The sequence below is a fragment of the Prionailurus viverrinus genome, chromosome C2 (genome assembly GCF_022837055.1).
Source record: "Prionailurus viverrinus isolate Anna chromosome C2, UM_Priviv_1.0, whole genome shotgun sequence".
NCBI lineage: Eukaryota > Metazoa > Chordata > Mammalia > Carnivora > Felidae > Prionailurus > Prionailurus viverrinus.
The window spans coordinates 61,197,050-61,206,443 of NC_062569.1; positions in this window are offsets into that span (position 1 = coordinate 61,197,050).

The window sequence follows — 9,394 nt, forward strand, 5'->3', positions numbered from 1 at the left end:
CAGGTTTTTTTAATTCTGTACCCCATCAGTAAATAAATTTCGAGCATGCATATATAATTAATGTTAATTTAGAAATCTTATACATAAAATACTAGAGAAATATATTATGTATATTTTAAACATTGAAAAGAGAGATTGTTAAGTGATGGAATAAAAACAACATGAATAAGGGCCCTAAGGTTTCCCACATACTCCAGGGACTCATCCATCCAGCCTTGGGGCTATGAGTCTCTTACTGTGACAGCACTGCTTTAAAAAACCTGACCTATCAAAAGGAAGAGGGGCAACTTGTGGTTTTAAGCCACGTGCATTGGATTTTTCATTTTAAACATTGTCATTCATTAGTGGCTTCGATACAACAGAAATTTAGGAAGGTCCCAGGCCATTCATTAGATATTTAGAAAATAAACAGTAATGGTGAAGTTTCTTTTTGTTCAGAGAATTTCATAAATGGGATTTTAAAACTGTCTTCCCTATACACTAGAGAGAAGGAATACAATTCAATTTAGTTGCTTTCAAAATGTAGAGAAAAGTCAACAACTAGACCAACTTATGACCTTACAGTTTTCCTTATTTATAAAGATCAACTTAGCTGCAGAACTAAAACTTTCCCAAGACAGTTCATCAATTAGATGCTTCCTAGCATGAAATAAGGAAAATATTTTCTAGACCATCCTGCCATGAGTGAATGCTGCCTATCAAGTTATATAGAAAGACTCTGACAAGACAAAGGTACAGTCCCTTCTCTCAAGAATCTTATGGATGTCTGAAGTAGACCAAACATACCTAACACCTAAAATACAATGAAATATGTTACAAATACTGTGGGAGGAGGAGATATAATTTTCAATTATGTGAAGCCAAAAAAAAAAATTGTGGGAAGCCACTTTGAGGACTTTATAGAGAAAAGATGATTTGAGATGGATGTTAAAGATCCACAGATGGCGAACAGTAGCAGATGGTCCCAGTCAGGAAGCACCGCATGTAAAGGGGCCCAGAGACCAGAAAATGTGTGTTAGGAATGCGCCTGGCTGCAAAAGTCAATTCAGATTGACAATGGCTTAAAAAGAGTTAACAGTAGGAGCACCAGGGTGGCACATCTGGTTAAGGGTTGGACTCTTTGTTTAGGCTCAGTTCATGATCTCACGGTTGATGAGATCGAGCCCTGCATTGGGCTCCACTGTGGAGCCTGCTTGGGATTCTGTCTCTTCCTCTCCCTCTGTCCCTCCCCTGCTCTCTCTCTCTCTCTGTGTGTGTGTGTGTGTGTCTCTCTCTTTCTCTCTCTCAAAATAAGCAAACTTTTAAAAGATTTTTTAAAAAGAGTAATAGAAATAATAATAGCTACAATTATTGAGCATGTGCTGTGTATCAGGCACAAGACAGACATTGTACATCCATTATTTAAATCCTCAGAAAACTATGAGGTTCCAACTATTCTCATCATTAGTAGGGATATCTGCGGCTCAGAGAGGTTAAATAGTTTGGTTAGGGTGACCCAAGATAGGTCACACAACTATTCCATGGCAAAGGCAAGATTCAAAGCCTTTCAACATCCTTGCTGTATCTTCTAATAATATAGTTCTAATTTTAAAATTCCAGATGGTATTTTGTGTTTCCAGGGACAGCATCATCTCCCATAATCCATCACAAATACCTGCATTTAATCATAAACAAGTATTCACCATTCCTTGAACATACCTTAAATTTTCCTTGTTCAAATCTTTCCCACTGTCTGCAATATTTTTCACTGGAAGGTACCCTTAAGAAAACCCTTTTTTTCAAGGCTTATTCCAAATACAATTTCCTCCAAAAGTCTTCCCTTATCTTTTCAATCAGATGTTTCCTCTGCAGTTCCAAAGTGCTTAAAAAAAATATTGGTCTTCAGGCACATTTTCTTAATAATGCCTCCACTTGATTTTTATTTAAATGTATACTTTGCTTGCTTCCCATAAAAGGACTGTAATCCTGAAATAAGAGAGTGGATACATTGCATTTTAGATGTTTATGCATGTATCCTTCTGCTTTTCTAAATCAGGGTAGGAAAACATCTTCTGTAAAGAACTAGGGAATAAATATTTCAGTTGACCATATGGTCTCAGTCTTAACCACTCGACTCTGCCATTGTAGTGCAAACGCAGCCATTGACCATATGTAAATGAATGGGTGTGGTTATGTCCTAGTGAAGCTTTATTTACCAACCCAGTGGTAGTCTGTAGTTTGCTGACTCCTGCTCTAAATGTTAAAGTCATGTGATTGATTGCTTTACTCTTAAACAATATCCATTGTCTTGTTGGCCTAGAAGAGGTGTATATTTCCCTACTCCTTGAAGTTAGATGTGTTAAACCACTCGACTTGGCCAATGAAATATAAGAGGGTATGATATAGGTCACTCGCAGGCAGAAATTTTGAGAACCAGTTTGTGCTTTCTCACACTTTGATTTTTTATGCCATACCAGCAGACAAATTTCCATATAGAGGCTGCTGCACTGTGAATATGATCTGGCACAGAGTGACAGCCATCCTACGGGGATGTATACAGCAAGATAGTAGACCTATGTTATCAACCTCTGTGGTTCCATTTGATGCTATACCATAGCCTAGACTTTCCCAATAAACACAGCTCCTTCAATTTAAGGACAGCAATTTAAATTATTCAATGATGTGCTTTGCCTCCAATGTAGTATAGTAGGTGCTCAAACGTTGAATGAATGAATAAATGTCTATTATAGGAAAACATGAATGGGGCGGTAGAATGACCAGGTAGGACACAACTGTAATAGTTTAGGTGAAATGTATTAAAAACTTGGATTCGGGCAACAGTAGTGAGAACAGTTACAAAAAAATGAGGGCATGAACAATTGACGATGATAGCCACCAAATTGTTTTATTGCTTAAGCTGATTTGATTACCTAGGCAAGAATATTCTAGCTGGCAAAGAAAATCATGGGTTTCAGGGCACCTGGGTGGCTCAGTTGGTTAAGCCCGACTTTGGTTCAAGTCATGATTTCTTGGTTTGAGAGTTCGAGCCCTGCGTGAGGCCCTGTGCTGACAGCTTAGAGCCTGGAGCCTGCTTCAGATTCTGTGTGTCCCTCTCTCTTCGCCCCTCCCCTACCTCCCTCTCTCTGTCTCTCTCTCTCTCTGCCTCTCTCTTACCCTCTCTTTCAAAAATAAATAAACATTAAAAAAAATTTTTTTAAGAAAATCATGGGTTTCATATGTGGAAGTTAAGAGGTCCTAGGTGCTGGGTAGCTATGAGGAAGAATGGGTACACTCACTGGTAGGTAAGGGTCTCAAAGGTAGACATCACATTATTCCCAAGAGATAGCCTATGTTGGGTTGCAATCTGATATTCTGGTCTTAAGAGGCATACAGGTTTTAAGGGTAGTGTCACCAGAGAGGGTTGACGAAAGTTAGTGATGCCTACCTACCTATGTCAGAGGGGAATTGATTGGAGGGAGGTCAATAAACTGAATAACATTAAACCTAAAATTGAGTTTATCACTCATTGTATGGTAGCATCTTTAGTAGCCATCATCGTGACATGTCCAACAATGGTGTTGCTATTGTTTCAAATAAATCTGCTCACTTGGCCTGTGTAATACTTCCCTGCATCTTCTATAATATCTAGAGATCTGAGTTACTTTCTCCCATGGCCTAAGCAGACATATGGTCTTGGGAAATACTGTGTTGGGAATATACAGGGATTTTTTAAATCAGCAATAAAGTTCTATTTGTGGGAATTTTGTGCATAGGCAGAAAAGATGGCTGACTTCTAACCATATTCTATTTAACTGAACAGGATCACACCAAGTTCCCGTTCTAAAACTTCAGATACATCCATCTTTCTCAAACAGTAGGTTCTCCTCCAATCCACTGGAGGCAACAGGCATAAAAGGAATGACCTAATGCCATTTAACATCTTACATCTAATTTTGTGTCTCAGTTTCATTCTTTTCCTAAATGGCATGCGTGTGCAGTTCATGATTATCTGCATGGCTCAGTTCAAAACAGTGGCAGGGATTCAATTGTGCAGCTAGGACAGCTTTCTGACAACAGGCATGATGCAGGAAACTCCTTTGTTAAGAAAATAATTTCAGTGAGGGAAGTTCATGCAGTGCATGACAAAGTCTTATGCATCGGCTAGCCCACCTCCTCACCAGCACTCAGTGAATGCTCGTATCAACCCTACAACATCCAGGAAAGGATTTTTCAGTCCATATTTGATAAAATTGAGGAATTATAAACATTTGAGAAAAGAATGTTTGATCTATCCTAACCTGTAGAAGTTAGTTCTTCCTTATATTGAAATGATAACTGCCTTCTGCAGCTTCCAAACAATGGTTTAAATCTCTCCAATAAGTATGATTAATTCCATCTTGTAGGGAATTTCTCTCAGCTTCCTTGTCTTGAAAGTACCCTGCTATTTTTCTCTTCTATTACAGTGGAAATGTAGAGTTTGTGGGATGAGGAGGGAGGAAGGGTAGAGAAAAGGTAACTAGAAAGAGCCAAAGCAAGAAAAAGGACTTTATTTTCTTCAAGTTCTATCCACACCCAAAGAGGACGATCCCTAAATTGATTCTTTGTGCCAAATTTTAAAAATTAAGTTAGCAAGTTAAAAAAAATAAGTGATTTTTCAATTTCTTTAGAGGTCATCTACTTTCAATTGTTATTTCTTTCCAGGATAGAACAATTTATCACTAATTGCTTGTCATTATACTATCAAACCATGTTAATGGATGCCCATCTTTTTAAAGGCTAATTGCAGACAGGAAACAAATTTCTAATTAGTTTTAGAGCTTGGGAGCAGATGCATCAATATTTGAATCATGCAGGTGCGTATTTGCTTATCTGCATTTTTTTTTCCTCTTCAAAAGAAGAAGTATTCTATGAATTCTGTTTGGAGTTTCTAAAAGGTCACTCCAAAACTTGTTATATTACTTTATACAATTCAGAGTGGAATTTGCTATTGCTAAAAAATGTTATTTTCTCCAAACTCTCAGTGTCCTTGAACTATGAATGTATAAGGTACTTTGCACTTTCTAGTTTGTATTCTAGTTATTTTTGACAATATCTAAAATACAAGCTCCTTCAAGGACAGGAGTCATCTGACTTCCTCTTTATTCCCCCTCAAAAACTAAGCATCAGTGAATATTGGGAAAATGAGTGATATCTGAGTATATCCTCCTTGGAGTTAAATCTGTAATTCTGGGGAAAATTTTTGAAAAATTGCATCTCAGGAGTCTAAAGAACTACTGCTATAGGGCTGAAAAAAATATTTTGTGGGAACCAAAAATCTCACTGAGACACGAACTTCACTATGAGATGGAGGTTAGCCTTAGGGTTGCTCTGGGCCTTTTTTCTGCCTCTTCCCTCACTCCTTCCCCTGACCAATCAGACCTCAGGCCAGCAGTTCTGCTCCCTCTGTCTCTCCACCCAAGGAGGGAGGGCTAAACTGTTTGGATCTAGATTATGGACTATGAAGAGTTTTCTATGGTTGGGGCTTTCAAGAAGGCTTTTTCTTTTTCCTACTCTTCCTTCCACATTTGGAAAGTGGTAAGGGCACCAGCTTTCTCTCCCCACCTTTACCTTTCCACTCCTCACCCCTCGCCTTCTTCCTCCTACACCACCCCTCAAACACACACACACACACACACACACACACACACACACACACACACACACACACTCTTACACACTTTGCCTCTCCCACTCTCTTGCTCAGCGGAAGACTTCACCTGGGTCTGGGAGGTATGCATGTCAAGTGGTATAGGACAACTTAGGGCTAGGCACTGGAGCAAATGCTTTTCTCTGCTTGCTTGTTTCCGTATTTTCCTGAGCTGGCAGGTGTAGCTTCTTGTTTTATGGGCTCAATAGGATGGTGCCTATGCCTATAACTAGCTTGGGTGTAAGTTCTACTAGATCCCAGTATAATTTATTAGACTTTGTCAACAGCTTTGGGGACAGAGACCTAATTTGTAATTAAATGTTATTTTGTTTAACTAGTCATTGTTCTCTTCGTTAATCTCCTTCCAGAAAATGATAGAGCATATTTTTCTGAGGAAGGATTCTGATATTCTGAGTCCCATGGCCTAAGTGCCATTCTTAATAGCATGCCAGTCTCAGTTTATTCCCAATACTAGGGAGTATGTGTTTGCATACATACCTACAAATATACTGGTAGATTTCACATTAAACATTAAGTTGAATTTCAACTAAATAAAAATCTGCTGTAACCAATTAAAACTGTATCTTGATTAAGTTCTATGGATTCTATTCATACAGATTTTCGATCTGTTCCCAATATGGTTGGAGTTAGTTAATGATATTCCCTCTGTACAGAGAAAGTTAATAACATAGTAAACCTTTGTTGTGAAAAGTTAAGATTAAAATAAGGAACAAATATGAATGTATATTTATTCTCACACAGAGCTGTGAAATTCAAGCAAATAGCTGAATATTGGTCTGTATTATTCAGAAGAATTATGGTCTCTCTCGTTGGCTTTCTAAAATAAAAATAAAGACAAAGCAATTGATCACTGGGTAACAAGATCTAGGATGCTTTTCAAATGAATTTATATTAAGTATCCACAGGGTGTATTGCCATCATTTTTTAAAAGTAAAGCTCATTTTGATGAAAAATTGTGTTTTAAAAGGTTCATTTATTTCCCTTTTGCCAAGCACATACCTGTTCAATGACTAGATATATTTTTCCTGCTTTTAAAACCATTATCTGTCTAAAACACATTTTATAAAACGTTTGTCTTTTTTTCTCAGTAAATTATTATGGATGAACATAGAAAACGGCCCACTGATGAAAGGAAATGAATTTATAAAAAGCAAATGAGTTTTATCAAGCATTGTTGTTTCAATACTTTAAACTTTGGGGGAAAGTTTAAGCTCATTCCTACCTCTCGTCTTCTTTGCTTAACACTCTTCAGCTCCTTCATGGCTACAAAAGGGCACCTGTAATCTAGTACTGATTTAAGAGTTGTAACAGCAGGTGAGTCACTGGATATGAGTCGAATACTTTATCATATTTCTAAAGCAGCTAACCTTTATTTAGCAGCCACAACATTCAAGGCCTTGTGCTAGCATTTTCAGACCCCATGTTACCAAGTATGCAACTTTTACCCCGTCCTTTTTTAAAAATGTAATTCTAGCAGGAAGTAAGGCTTTGGGATGTGAGGTTCCTCATACTGGCCCTCTAGTCTACTCAATGGTCTCCTGGATTCCTTTTGCATTTGGGCCCTTAAATAGATCTGGGAGCAGATAGTCTTCTCTCTTGAGTTCTGAGTGGGACATAGCAGAGAGGAGACAGAAGGAGGTATGTATAATATAAGCACAACTGAGTGTATACCAGGTGTGCTGGTTAATTTCATGTGTTAACTTGACCGAGCTATGAAGCCCCAATATTTGGTCAAACGTTATACTGGGTGCTTCTGTGAAGGTTTTTGTTATGGATGAAATTAACATTTAAATCAGTGCATTCTGAGTAAGGCAGATTGCTCTCCATAATGAGGTATGCCTCATTCAATCTCTTGAAGGCTTAAATGGGACAAAAGACTGCCCCTGTCTTCTCTGCTCCCTCACCTCTCCATGCACCCCTCTATCCATCCACCTCCCAAGATTCTGCCAGCAGAGAGCTTTCAGACTGAAATTGCAACAGTGGCTCTTATCTGGCTCCCTGCAGATTTTGGACTTGCCAGCCTCCATAACTGTGTGAGTCAGTTTCTTAATAATAAATAAACACACACACACACACACACACACACACACACACACACACACACACACAAATATACTCACACATCGTATTGGTATCATTTCTCTGGAGAATGCTAATATACCAGGTAATCACCCTAAGATGTATATCTTTTATTTGCTTCCAGTTCTCTCTGAGCCCTCTGCCAGCACCCCTCCACCACATCTTCACCCCAACTCCCCCAAAAGTGGTCATCATTATTGTTTTTACCCTCCTTTCTTTACAGTTGGAAATGACTCTTTCAACATAGCCTTAATCCTTCCTCTTTTGGGGTTCACTTCTTATACTCCACGCTTGAGTCCATCAGCAACTGACTTCTGATACTTAATAATTTTGAATTCAGAAAACCTTTTCTTTTTTTTTAAAAAAATTAATGTTCGTTTACTATTTTTGAGAGACAGAGAGACAGGGCATGAGCAGGGGAGGGGCAGAGAGAGAGAGAGAGAGAGAGAGGGAGACACAGAATCCAAAGCAGGTTCCAGGCTCTGAGCTGTCAGCACAGAGCCCAACGCGGGGCTCGAACTCACAAACTGTGAGATCTTGACCTGAGCCAAACTCAGACACTTAACTGACTGAGCCACCCAGGCACCCCTCAGAAAACCTTTTCTCTATCAAGTACTTAGTCCTTGCCTTTGAAAGTCTAGTTTTTAAAGCTATCCTTTCTGCTATATACTTTTTGAAGTTTATCTTGAAAATCAAAGCCAAACACTGATTTTTCTGTCCTTGGTTTTTATCTGTCCACCCTAAAGCAATAGATGCTTCATCACCTACGCTTAGTGAACAAAAGGCAAATGAATCGTGAAAAAAAAATTTTTTTTAATTCATCAGGTAATATTTGCAAACATTTTTACTCCGCAAGAGAGTAGCACAAAATGAGAGTCAGCCCTGGCTTCACAATGGAGTTGTCTGGGACCTTTTCAAAACCATCAGTGTCCTAGCTCCACCCTCCACAGATTCTGATTGAATTGATCTGGGCGAGTTTCAAATGTCACTATTTTTGCTAACCTCTTTGGGTGATTCTAATGTGCAACCAGAGGTGGAAATTGGTGGCGTAAGGGAAAGGCTGGGCTCTGGTGCCACGGACTACCTACGAGATCCAGGGAGATGAACTTCACCTACCTGGGTTCAAGTTGCTCTTGCGAAAAATGTGGAGTAGAGTTGTAAGGTCTCCGTGGAACTTTCTCACGCTAACGTTCTGTGAATTCACCACTGTCAGAACTAAAAGGGTGACTTTGTTCAGTGAGTGATTATAGTATCAAAAAAAAAAAAGGAGTTGGTGTAGCCACGCAAATAATGTTTCTATTTTGCTTTGAAGTAATATATAGCAACTAAAAGAGCCCAGTGCTCTTTTCAATACACAGGTCCTCCTGCTGTTGTAGTCTGTTGGATCGTTTGGGTACCAACAACAATTTAGAAACACCACTATAAGCAGATCTACACAGTCAGTTGGTCAGCTAAGTTCAATGAGATAAGCCTCAAATACTTTTTGTGTTGCAAGCATGTGTCTACACATGTAACAAGTGACTGACCAGCTCTTACCAGTAAAGCGTTTTGCAAAATGTAGACTGTGTACAAGGAATTTCAAGTGGTTGCATTAAATCACAGTGAATTGCGGGGGTAGGAGCTTTCTCC